Source organism: Astatotilapia calliptera, chromosome 6 (genome assembly GCF_900246225.1).
Source record: "Astatotilapia calliptera chromosome 6, fAstCal1.2, whole genome shotgun sequence".
Classification (NCBI taxonomy): Eukaryota; Metazoa; Chordata; class Actinopteri; order Cichliformes; family Cichlidae; genus Astatotilapia; species Astatotilapia calliptera.
Window position 1 is genome coordinate 5,415,927 of NC_039307.1, and position 12,154 is coordinate 5,428,080.

General features: G+C 40.3%; 1 protein-coding gene across 6 annotated transcripts in view; it reads left to right on the plus strand.

Annotated features, from left to right (window-relative positions):
• Positions 1-12,154, plus strand: part of LOC113023649 (axin-2-like) — an 87,381-nt gene that overhangs the window by 24,076 nt on the left and 51,151 nt on the right. For 3 of the 6 annotated variants that reach the window (XM_026169866.1, XM_026169864.1, XM_026169868.1), the window contains exons 3-5: positions 4,344-4,558; positions 4,733-4,787; positions 9,036-9,153. The gene's annotated coding sequence lies outside the window, so the exon portion shown is untranslated. Of the gene's footprint in view, positions 1-4,292; positions 4,559-4,732; positions 4,788-9,035; positions 9,154-12,154 lie in introns of those variants that run through there. The other 3 variants (XM_026169867.1, XM_026169869.1, XM_026169870.1) reach the window with 3 other exon arrangements.

Genomic DNA, 12,154 nt, shown 5'->3' on the forward strand with positions numbered 1-12,154 from the left:
GGAGAGATGAGCCGAAATGAGAGAATATCCCTCTCTTTCATCTTTTGAAAAAATCTCTGACATCCTCTCTCACTTGCTTTGATGAAAGTCTTTGGGGTTTTTTTTTTTGGTGTTTTATCCTCTTACATGAGGTGTATGTATTATAGCCTGCGTGCTCCAGTGTGTGACGCATTCACACACACACATGCACGCAAACACACAGGCATTCACACTGGCACGCACCGATATCATCCTCTCACCAGAATGTGTGTAGGTGTCATGAGGAATTGTGTTTTGTGTACGCATGTGTGCGCGTGTGTTTGAAGGACTGTTCTCAGAGCCTGTCGGCATTGGAGGGCCTGAATTTTTCATTCGGCGTCCTCGTCAAGTACAAAAAGTCCAGGGTTTTGTGTTCTACCCAGCAGCCGCTTGCCTTTATTTCTGTTGTCCAGGACTTCCTTTACTGTCCTGTGTTCTTTAAGCTCCAGGCAGGTTGTTACTGAGACAGAAACACTGTTGTTACAGCGCATGCATGTGTATCAATCAGTGTGTGTGTATGTGTCAGTGTGTGTCCTGCATTGATCACTGAAGAAGCACTTCCACATTGGCAAAGACTGATGATATGTCTGCGAGCAACTTCAACCCCCGTATATGTACATTGACAGTATACACACACACACACACATATTCACACAAATGCATAGTATACATCCTTTTATGCTTTACCATCCTGCTTCTGGCTCTTTATCATCAGTGTCTTTCTGCTGTTTCTTTCTTCTCTCCCGCCCTCTTTGCACCTCCACCACTCTGCCTGGCTCTAGTCCAGCTATAGATTGTTAATTGCGGTTTGTACGTGATGCAGGGTCTCGCCTCCAAATACTACAGCGGTGTTCTTTGGCAGACATCAAAGTGTCGGTGTTTCATTCCATGGGGATTAGTGATGGTAGTGTGTGATAATGCCCCTGCCTGCTCGCTGAATTAAATGCCCATGGCTGGGTGCAGGTACCAGGAATCTAATGAACACGCAGTCTTACAGGCAGTCATACACACTACGTACGCTAAAACAATGGGAGAAACACGCAGTTTAGGCAGACACACATGGTAAAACCACTGTGAGAATCAGAGCCTCATTACGGAAAAATACATACATTAAACTGTGAACTAAACATCACGTCTTCCATCTGACGGGGAAAAAAGCTTTTTATTAGCCAATCTGTCCACAAAGATCCACAGTACATGTCCTTCACTCATCTCTCATCTTTCACCCTGTGGCAAACTGGATTTTTAAACGTCTCATTTTTGATCATTCCCCCATACTCATATTCGACTGGTTTTCTCTCTCACTGTCTGTTTTTCTCATCCTCTTTCTCTCTTTCTCACCAGCAAAGTTAATAAAAAAAAAAAGAATTAGTAATAACACAACAAGATAGATAAAAAGCGCAGTCTCTATAGCAACTCTCGCCATGATTTGTACAAAGGACAAATGACAAGTGTTTAAAGGGCTGCGGGGCGTTTTAATGTTCAGTTTATGTTTTCTCTCGTCGACTAAGAAGGTCTCGGGAGACCGCAGGAAAAACAGCCATGAAAGAGAAATTACAGAGACAGACCGAGGGAGAGGCCGAGGGAGGGAGAGTGATAGAAATACGTCCTTGGTGATCAATGCATGTGCTATTGTCTGTTCTGTTTCTTTGCCTGCAAGGACGAAAGCAGAGGAGAGGAGGCAAGTGATGCATACGAACAGGGTTTTAAGGGGCTTATAATAAATTCCTGACCAGACCACAAAAAGAAGTAACTGCACTGCTGCTAGTGTTTAGGTGTGTCTCTGTGTCAGGACATGTTTCATACTGTATGTATGAAAATGTTGCTAGACTTTGTCGCTGCTATTCAGGTCTTTTAATTGAATTGACAACCACACTCACAGGAGATTTAACAGGCGACTCACAGGTAAACCATGCAAGTACCAGGCTGGAACCCCTTTTGTATTTGGAATCTCCTGCTCCACAACATCCCAAAATATCTGGGGAGGTCCTTTGAGCACTATGAACTCATAGTCATGTTCAATTAACCAGTTTGAGATGAAGGGTACACAGTGATCGTGAAGGGATGGACATGGTCGGCAACAGTATTCAGGTAGGTTGTGGAGTTTCAGCAATACTCAGTTGCTACTAAGGGGCCCAAAATGAGCGAAGAAAATATCCCTGACGCCATTGCAACACCACTAAATACACTCGTGAGAGTGGACCAGGAGTTTTGATATTCTGTTTTCTAATTTTGGTGAGCGTGTGAGGATAGTAGCCTCAGTCTCATGTTCTTAGCTGAAAAGGTTTTATGTGTTGTGCATTCAGAGATGCTCTTACTACCTTGGTTGTAAAGAGTGGTTATTTGAGTTACCATTGGTTTCCTATCAGCTCAAAGCAGTGTGGCCATTCTCCTTGAACCTTTGACATCGAGAAGGCTCTTGTGTCCAGAGAACTGCTGCTCACTTGATATTTTTGCTTAATGGGACGATTCTCCAAAAGAGGGAAACCTTAGAAATAGTCATGTGGGAAAAATCCCAGTAGCTCAACTAGGCCAAAATTTCTTAATTCACATTTCTCCCATAATCTGATGCTCAGTTTGAACTTGAGCAGGTCATCTTGACCAGTGGTCCCCAACCTTTTTTGCGCCACGGACTGGTTTATGTCCGACAATATTTTCAGGCCAGGCTTTAAGGTGTCGCGGATAAACACAACAAAATAAAACCAGTACCACTACCAAACAAACCAAACCAAAAATAAATAAATTCATTCATAACAAACGGGAAAAGATGCAGGGAAACAGAGTTAATGATAAAAATGATAAAAATAACGATAAAAGCGATAAAAACCCTGAAAACCATAAATTTCACACCTCTGGCAGCCCGGTACCAAGCGACTCACGGACCATGGCCCGGGGGGTGGGGGCCGCTGATCTTTACTATGTCTACATTCCTAAATGCCATAAGATTAGCTGATTAGCCAATAATGGGCAGCAGAACAGGTATATAATAAATAAATACTTTCAGGATCTGTAAAAAAAATCATAACATAATGGTAAAAAAAATTGCAATTCTATAATGTCTAATTTGCCATAGTTGTAGTACAAAAAATTAATTAGCTGATTTTGGCAGGGTCATGTATGAGACACACACCAATATTCATGAAGTGAGCCAAATAATAACTGACAATGAGCTGATGAAGAAGAAAGAAATATGAGCACTTCCTGATTAGTTTAAATTCAACCTCCATGCTGCTGAAATTTGCCTGGAAGACAAATTAACAATAATTTGTCATAAATACTTCTTAGTTTGGTGTTCAATTTCAGCTTTAACCTGCTGTACCTGCTGTAGTTGTGTTATTATCAGTATTAGATACTCATGTTTGGTGTTATAGTTTAGTTCATGTCAGACATTAGTACCTATATATCACCCTATGTCAGAATTTGCAGTAGGTGTATTGCAGTTTTATACAGAAATGTATAGTAGAGCCAAATTATTCCCTGAAAAATAGATAAATAAATAAAAATAAGCCCCGAGCCCTAAAGGCTAAGATGGAGTTGGTGTGAAAGTGTAAACTGCATCACTTATGTGATTATTTCTGTTCTTCACGGGTTTTAAAATGCGTGTTTCTTACTGACAACACTTTAATCCTCTCCTCTGTTTATTATTGTGACATCCTCATCAGCAGTCTGACATGCTTCTTCAGTGTACAGGCTGTCATTCACACTTGCTTTCTGCTTTCCTCACACTGTAAATATCTGTAAATATACTATAGATATGTGTTGAGGTTCGAGACCAAAGAAAAAGAGGCAGACAGACAAATAGACAGAGACAGAAACACCTCAACAGGACAGAAAAATGACCTTTATTTGTCCTTATGAACTGGTTTAACAGCACGTGGTGGTAAAAGAAAGAAAGGCACAGATAAGGATGGCAACAACAAGGGGAAGAGGGGAGTCTGCGCCAGATAGTGAAAGAGGCAAAGATAAAAAAAAAAGGGCATGCCGGAAAAAGAAAACACACCAAAAAATGAGAGAGAGAGAGCCTTAGCAGCCAGACAAACAGCTCTCTCCACCTTTAATCACCTCCTGCAGGTCAGCTTCTGCCTCGCCTTGACTTGCCACAATCTTCCAACTAACACTGAGCCAAGCCATCAAACAGCTATCTCTTCTTTTGCCTCCCCTTCTCTCTTTTCTCTTCTTTCTCTTTACACAGACAGAAAAGCAGAAAAGACCTTGATGTTTTTCCAATAATTGGCAGCAGAGGTTGACTTTTTTCCCTCTACTCCCCTCCCTCTTTTTCTGTTTATCTTTTTCTTCTGTTTTTTTTGCTCTTCCTCTTCCTTTAGAGATGAATAGTTGGCCCGGGATCAAAGGCAGACCCCAACCAGCCATTCTGACCACCACAAAGGGGCGTTGGGCGCTGGCTTGGGGCCAGGTGCTACACATGACCACATAGCCAGGGACAAGCCGTGCAGATGGGGCCCGCAGAGCCCTTGTCGCCTCCACCCCCTCTGCTGCATACGAGAGGTCAGCGGCTAAAGTATCAGAGCGTGCGCTTCCTGTAAGACGATCTAGCCTCGTGCAACTCATTCCATTTTGTTCCCATCTGTCTTTGTCTTATATTCATGTTTCAGTTTGTCAGTTTGTTTACTTCCTGCAACTGCTATGCCTTTGTTTCCTTCCTCACCTATCGTGCACTCTTCTTCTCTGACTCTGTTTTTCTTTGCTGTTCCAGAGTATGGATCTGAAAGAAACTGTCTGGCTGTACAACGGGAACAGAACCAGCAGAGGTAAACATTTTTGCCCTTGTGGACAGAAACATGTTTAAATGTTAAAGAAGACCCGACTTGAGTTTAGTCGAACACTTCCCCTTACTCTCAACAGTCCTTGTTTAAATATATAAGTCCTGCAGCCAAGTCCGATGCAGCCGCAGCCAGTACAAATAAATTCTTGTGGAGGACACAAAATGTGGGACAGATAAAACAAATGAACAAGCCCTTGTAGTCCAAATATATATGCAACACCCAGCTTGCTTTTCAACTCCTTCAACTGACACGTTTGCAGAACTTGTCTGAGAGTGGCCAAGATGATGTTACTGAGTCAGAGCAGGGCTATAGTCCACGTGTTTTACATGCAAATTCTTATTTTCTGTATTTCAACAAGTCACGCGTGCCACTGTGCACATCTCTTTCACCAGCAGAATCATGACTATTAAAAATCCATTACACATTTAAATCTGTGTTACATCTGCGCCAGTTGCGATATGCTGAGATAGATCACAGTGTGTGGCCATCATATTGTTTCGACAATCCAGTTCTTCCCTTAATTATATTTGGGAATCAAGCAGCTAGCCTACTTAACTTGTGTATTTCTGTTTAGATATCTCAGTGTATCATTACTTAAAATAGTAAAATACTATTATCTGGAATTTCTAGAGCAGAAAAGTTCAACAGAAAACTATGTGACCAGAAGTGAGTGAATTTATGATTTTAGTAAACATTACATGGTGCAATCTTTAACTTTAACTGGTTTGGGGAATGTACAAGTGTCTGAAACAGCGAAAACATCCAGGACATAAAAGAGCTGACATGGATTTATAGGGGTGAAAAAAAGACAACTGCAGTGTTTTTCCATACTCTGCATGCTGTCATCTGTGGATCCCCGGCTTCAGCCATATGTTTAAGATTAGATGTACTCTTTTGTTGGAGGAGAACACAGTCAACAAAGTTCTGCTGCCTCTCCCTCTGGTCATGAATCAACTGGGCTCTGTCCACACTCTCTCCTTATGGTCTTAATTCTATTAAACACAATGATAACACATTTACAGTACGATGATGATGATCGCATGAATAATGTTCCTCTTAATATTTGTGGGCACGTGTTTTTGTTCTGGGGATGTTTGTGTTTAAACTTTGAGAGAAGAATTGGAAAAATTAGAATGACTGGACTGTTTTGTTGATACTTATTGTGCGTATGTATGTGCTTTCACCCCCACACTCTGTGCTACCTGTTCTGTTTGATGTGAATAATTAAGAGTAATTACATATTACAAAAGTTGTAGTAAATGATCCAGTGATTAAAAATTTATTTATTTGAATTCTTGGCCACTTGGGGGCAGCAGATTAAATTGATAATCCAGCACTGACATATTATCTGTTATTATATCATTTGTTTAACTGAAAATGGGAATTCAATCATCAGTAACGTGTTACCTTTCCTTTGTTCTTGAAGAGAGAAGAACACACAGAATAATTTGTAAACAACAGAGATTTGCAAACAGCAAAGTCAGCATTAGTTCTTACCGTGCTTCAGAGCTCTGTTTTGTCTCATAAAATATATAATCCCTAGTAGTTTAAAAGAAATACACTGGATCTTTAGCATCCAAATGCTTCACTGTGTTTACTAGCTAGATAACACACTTTATCTGTTTGCCATTAGAGGCAGGCCAGGTAGTGTTCGCCTGGTTTGTAATGCAAACAGCTGTCTGATGGTGCTGAATGTGGGTCACAAAAACAAGAACAGTTCGGACTAAATGATCCAGCCTTTAAAACTAACAGGATGGTACAAATAATTGAAGTTAGTTATATGTTTGTGGATCCCTATGATCGGCCCATTTACTTGAAACCAGCTCAAATGAAACATCCAAGATATCAAACCAGAAGCCTACCTCACTAAAGCCACTTTCTTTATGTGTCGTCATATCTGTATTTCTATTGTACTTTAATGATATGTTCCTAGATATGCCACTTAGACTGCTAACACCTCAATAAGACCTTATAGGCTTTCCTTTTATTGTCTTAGTAGGTGTGCAACTCTTGATTTGTATGCTTTTAGCAAAGTTACCAATGTCACTAGCTGGCAGAGCACTGTTGGTTAAATAGACCTACTCTACTGTTGCTCAACCTCAATCAACCCTTGTCCACCAAGAACAGCCTTTTCACTGTTATTCTTTAGTGGTATTAAATATAATCACTTCTATTTAAACGATATTATGAACTCAGCCAAAATTGGATTAAAAAAAAAATCTGCCTGTGATATGAGCCACATCCCTCATATCACAGGCAGAATCTATTAAACTCAGGTACTGACCCAGATCACTGTCTAAAAACAAAACCCATGGTGTCTTTCCATGAGACTACTCAAAGACTAACGATCTAAATTTTACAAAATTGCATTTGGAAGGTGAAATAATGGCAAATTCAGAATTTGTGTGGTTTCATTTGGCTTACTTTCTCTACAGTTGGGGCAGCCATGATAGAAGTTAGCACGGCTGCCTCACAACAAGAAGATTCCTGGTTTGAACCTCCTCAGCAGCTGTAGCCTTTCTGTGGGGTTTGTATGTGCTCTCTATGTCTCTGATGATGCCATCGACTGCCTTTAGTCTCCAACAAGTAAGGCGTGCTTGTTAGGTTAACTGATGATTCTAAATTTGGTATTTGGTGCAACTTATCCAAGGCGTGTCATCTCTTTCATACAATATCCGCTAGAATAGTCTCCAGAAGAAAGGGGAAAAAAAGATTATTGCAGTTTGAATCAAAACTGCAAATGTAGTCTCCTAAATACATGAAATATAGCTACTGTTACGAACACCAAGGAATAACTAAATCTAATATGGTCAAAATAATGTGTTACAGAGTATTTTGGAAAGATCCCATGTTTAGTAATCTTTTCTGGCTCAAACTAGAAAGTACGTTTGACTCCTCCTTTATTCACACCAGAGCAGGGCTCTGTATGTTTGATTTGGCAGATTTTTACACCAGATTCCTTTCCTGACACAAGCCTGAGGGATTTTTAGACCTCCTCCCAGGACTAAATGAGGGATATTTTTCTTTTTAGGCAAATATGTAAAACAGCAAACTATGAATCCACTTTTCACAATAAGAATAACACATTTTAGAGGACTTTTTAAAGTACTGCTACATGAGTAGGTTCACAGTATAGCTTAGAAAATGTTAACCCCTGCAGCGTAGAGGTCAATAAAGTTAATTAAATGAAACAACATGGCAGACTTAATATAGAAAAAGCAGTTAGTTCCAACTCAGATAATGGCCCACTTAGCACAGAGAGCTTACTAATTAAAAGAGCAGAAAAATTATAATGCAGTTACCTAAATAGGGTCAACTGGTTGGTTGTTTAGCTTCAGTGGTAACTTCTCAGCTGTTAGACAATTATGAGCAAAGAAGGCTGATGTTGTTTTTCTGTAATAATGGGCATTATTTTCACTTTTATGTGTTCCTCCTACAGAGAAAATAGGCCTGATCTCTCCCTTTGTGGTTGCTCCAACTGCTCACTTCTACCACCCACACAACACATTTTCCCAGGCAACAATGTTCCTACAAAGTTTACACACAATAAATAACGATATGCCCAAAGCAGTTAGCAGTGGCCCCGCTCTCCGTTTCCTGGCTGGAGTTGAAATGAAATGGTAATTTTGACTTGAGGAGGATTTCAAAGGGATGGCCTCTACTTTTCATCTTGGTGCATACCACGAGCTCGCCGACACATTCACGCTGGGATTTGAGGAAAGAAAGAAGAAGAGAAAAAAAGGCCGAATTTTAAGTTTTTCTATGAACTTCCTTCTTTCTTTTTACTGCCATCTCCCCACAGAAAAAGAGATGTAACATTGTTGAGATCTCTCCCCCAGATGGACAGCATTTATATAAACAACCACCCCCGGTTCACAGAACGTTTGATTGATGTGTCATTGTCCAAAGATTGTTTCCAGGCATTTGAATAGATAATTCAGAGTATTTGATGTAGACATTTTTCTTCAAAGAGCCAAAGGTCAGATGTGGGGGTAGAGCAAGGGTGTCCTCCATCTCCCATGCTATTTTTGCATCCAAGGCTCCAACTAGCTTGTCTGCTTCTCACAGGGGAGATTGACTGACACTTGAATCATTCTTCTGCTTAAGATTACAATGTGGCTTCCAAAACTCTGTCGAAAAAGAGATCTCCCTGCAAACTAATGCAAATACCTTTGTCTGAAACAGCAGACCGTAACACTGTTTGGATGTTTCTTGTGTCTCTTTGTTTTCTAGTTCAGCCTACAGTCAGATAGACTGGAGCGAGACCAAAGATACAGTGGATGGATTGAGGAAGAACTCCATTATCTCAGCAGCAAGGAATAAGAAATGGAATTAAAACAGCCGAAACAAGGTTTGTCACACCTCAGCAACGCTGGCTCCTATCTTCCAGAGGGTACTACACTATACAAAATGGGCTATGGCCATTTTCTCATATGAACTTAAGACGATATCAGGAGAATGACGTTTTTTAAAAGAAATCCATAGTTGTTCTTTCTTATTTGTAGCACACAGCAGGAGATAGTCTGCTTCAGCCACTATTGCATTATTGGAAATACATAGTGTGGATCTGGTAAAGAAACCACTTGAAAGGATCTTGCCCGAGGTAGCACCAGACTGTTCTCTGTACTGTTAGCATATCAACTCAGCCCTACACGACACAGACTTTGTGTTAGAGGGCTGACATGTTAAAGTCTGGCCAATGTCCAATCCAGCAGTTGGAGTCTCTCATGCACCTCTGTTGGATAATGCCTAGAAAAACATCCAGAACTGCAATATTGCAATAGGTGTGTAGAAAAAATCAAAACCATCTCCAAATTGTTCCGTGTCTTATCGCTTTCTTCACAGTCTTAATTATGTTCACCCAGCATTGACAGCAATATTGAGGGGACGCTTTTATGGTGTTGGCAGTCACATTCCAAAGTCAGTGAGCCTTGAAAAAAGTTTCCAGATGACAAACGCTGTGTGTGGGAAAAAGGAAAATAAATACACAGTGGTGTCTTCATTATCTCCGAGCTCCACGGCCTATGAAAGAGGCCAGGGTTAATTGCTGTTGATTAGACGTCAGTATGCATGGCTGAGTGAGCATGCAGATCTCACTGAGGGGGCCACAGAGGGAGAAGAGGAAAGGATGAGGTCACTCACACATAGCGATATGAGATCAGTGTCAAGTGTTCTTCTGTTGTGGGTTTAGGTGGCTGGGAAGCAGATTAGGAATATAAATGAGGCGACGTATTTTATAAGTCTTTGGGTGTGGTTACTGTCGCTGTGTTTGCCGATGGCTTTGGTTCATAAATTTGTTTATTATTTTGCTGTATTATTCATCCATCCAGCTATGTGCCATTAAATTTGTGTGGCTCTCAATATTGTCCAGACAACAAATGTAGAACTGGTTGTTGTGAAAGCACATTTATATATGTATCTAATAATATCTGAAATTGGTCGGAAATGTATTAAATTAATTATTCATCACAACTCATTTGAGTTTTAAGGAAATATCTGTGGGTGTGCAAACTGCTGTCTTCAGCTATCTTTGTGTTCTAGTTAATCAGTGTGCTGCTTCCTTTTCATATAAAAACTGTTAATTAAAGGGAATCTATTCTCATATCTGCTCATCGATATGCTCATTTCCAACTCCACATCTTCATTCTTGAGCTCTTTAACGAGTCAGTTAAATATGATCATTTAATATCTTATAGTGGTCATTGATTCAGCCACTAAGTTTATCCCCTGTTGGAACAAGCAGTGTTATGTTATACTGTTGCAAACAGAAGATTTGAACAGCAGGTGAGCTGTCTCAACTCTGCACTTTGAGGAATTGCTGAGTTTTCACGGGACAGTCCAGCAGATGGCCTCACGTCTGACTCTAGAATTCTCTGATATACCGAGGAGTACAGGGCCAACTCAGTCACCGCACTGTGTCCTTGTCCTATTGCCCAAACCATTACTCTTCCACCACCATGCTCGACTCTAAGAAGAAGGATGATTGTGCTGATGTCCCAAACAGTTCTACTTTGGTCCTATCTATATAAAAGACATTATTACAGAAATCTAGTGGTTTGTTCAGCAACTTTGTAAACCTAAGCCGTATAGCCACGTTCTTCTTTAGTGAAGCTGCTTTCTCCTTATAACCCTTCCAGACAGGACACACGTCTTCATCTTTATCTGGTTGTCTGACACCTGCAGACTTTAAGGAGTAGCTCTTGTGTTTTTTGCAGTTTTTCTGAGCATAGCATGTTCTGATGTTCTATTATTGTGACATTGTGTTAACACACACTTGGATGGTCCAGACAAGCAAACAGCTAATGCTTCAGCTTTCATAGAGATGGTGACATTTGCTGTTGATCAGTTATTAAAGTGAACCTGGCTGATATTTCTTCTTTTGATTCCAATTGAAGCATTAAGCGTGTACACATATTTTTATTGGACTGCATAAAGCCAGGCAAAAACTTTTTGATTTTATGCTGCTCTGATTTTTTTTTAATTTTGGAATTTTTTTTGTTGTGCTTGTATTTGCATATGTAACTATACCTATACTCTATGTGCAAAACACAAAATAAGAAAATGCAGTAAAGGTCATTTTAAAGAAGGAAGACATTTTGCTTGGTGACCTTGTAGAGTATCAGTACTTATGGGTTTGATTTTGGCCTCGAATTAGTCAAAAAACCAAACTTCCCTCTAAAAGTCTTGTTTTAGTCAATCAACAATATTCCAAGAGGGACTCTTTAATACAGTTAGTTATAGTATTCCCACCATGGATTGATCATAAACCTTTGAGAAATAAAATTTCCATAACTCTAACCTATATTAAATGTTAACATCCTGACCCTAATATGCTAAGCATTGCGTTCAATATACTATTGTGCGTGTAAAAGATTAGCATGTTAGCATGATGTTAACATTTTGCCCAGAGTATGAGCGTGTTTAAACACAGCCACACGGAGCGGCTAGCATGGCTTTGGATTAAAGTCGAGCATTGAGTAAAGGTTCCTACTCTTGTGCAATGTAAACCGCCATCAACAAGACTTGCGGGCTCTTGCTAGTATGTCTTAATAACGATGTCTGTCTCCTTTTGTGTGTAAAAGATAAACAAGCCCTTAGGTCAACCCTGGGTTATATTTGCCTTTCATGCGTGATTTTATCGCTCTGTTGCATTCGTAGCCAAAATAATAACCACAGTAGAGGTGATTTAGACAGAAGCAGGAATGACAAGCAGACAGTGGAGGGCAGGACGTTGTAACCTTCACACCGTTCAAGAGAGCGAGAGCTTGCTTTGTTTAAATTTCCCACATCAAAGGCTGCAATGCAAATTCCTGCAGCTTCCACGCTGCCATTTGATGTTTCAGGGAGCCAAA